This window comes from Arachis duranensis, chromosome 4 (genome assembly GCF_000817695.3).
Source record: "Arachis duranensis cultivar V14167 chromosome 4, aradu.V14167.gnm2.J7QH, whole genome shotgun sequence".
Classification (NCBI taxonomy): Eukaryota; Viridiplantae; Streptophyta; class Magnoliopsida; order Fabales; family Fabaceae; genus Arachis; species Arachis duranensis.
In genome coordinates this window covers 23,196,881-23,197,976 of record NC_029775.3, presented here as the reverse complement: position 1 = coordinate 23,197,976, position 1,096 = coordinate 23,196,881, and positions in this window count along the sequence as shown.

Genomic DNA, 1,096 nt, shown 5'->3' with positions numbered 1-1,096 from the left:
CGGCACGGCTATCCAGCTGTCGGTTCTCGATCATGTCGGAATAGAATCCAGTGATTCTTTTGCGTCTGTCACTAACGCCCCACAATCGCGAGTTTGAAGCTCGTCACAGTCATTCAATCCTTGAATCCTACTCAGAATACCACAGACAAGGTTTAGACCTTCCGGATTCTCTTGAATGCAGTCATCAATTCTAGCTTATACCACAAAGATTCCGGTTAAAGAACCCAAGAGATATCCACCCAATCTAAGGTAGAACGGAGGTGATTGACGGTCACACGTTCATAGGTGAGAATGATGATGAGTGTCACGGATCATCACATTCATCAAGTTGAAGAACAAGTGATATATTGGAACAAGAACAAGCTGAATTGAATAGAAGAACAATAGTAATTGCATTAATACTCGAGGTACAGCAGAGCTCCACACCTTAATCTATGGTGTGTAGAAACTCCACCGTTGAAAATACATAAGAACAACGCTCAGGCATGGCCGTGAGGCCAGCCTCCCAGTGATCTAAGAACTATATGTCCAAAGATGATCTAGAGATCTAAAGTGATCAAAAGATAAAAATACAATAGCAAAAGGTCCTACTTATAGAAAACTAGTAGCCTAGGGTTTACAGAATTGAGTAAATGACATAAAAATCCACTTCCGGGCCCACTTGGTGTGTGAGTAAATGACATAAAAATCCACTTCTGGGCCCACTTGGTGTGTGCTTGGGCTGAGCATTGAAGCTTTCATGTGTAGAGACTTTTCTTGGAGTTAAAACACCGGCTTTTGTGCCAGTTTGGGCGTTTAACTCCCATTTTTGTGCCAGTTCCGGCGTTAAACGCCGGGCAGTTTTGAGCTGATTTGGAACGCCGGTTTGGGCCATCAAATCTTGGGCAAAGTATGAACTATTATACATTTCTGGAAAGCCCAGGATGTCTACTTTCCAACGCCGTTGAGAGCGCGCCAATTGGGCTTATGTGGCTGCAGAAAATCCACTTCGAGTGTAGGGAGGTCAGAATCCAACAGCATCTGCAGTCCATTTCAGTCTCTGAATCAGATTTTTGCTCAAGTCCCTCAATTTCAGCCAGAAAATACCTGAAATCAC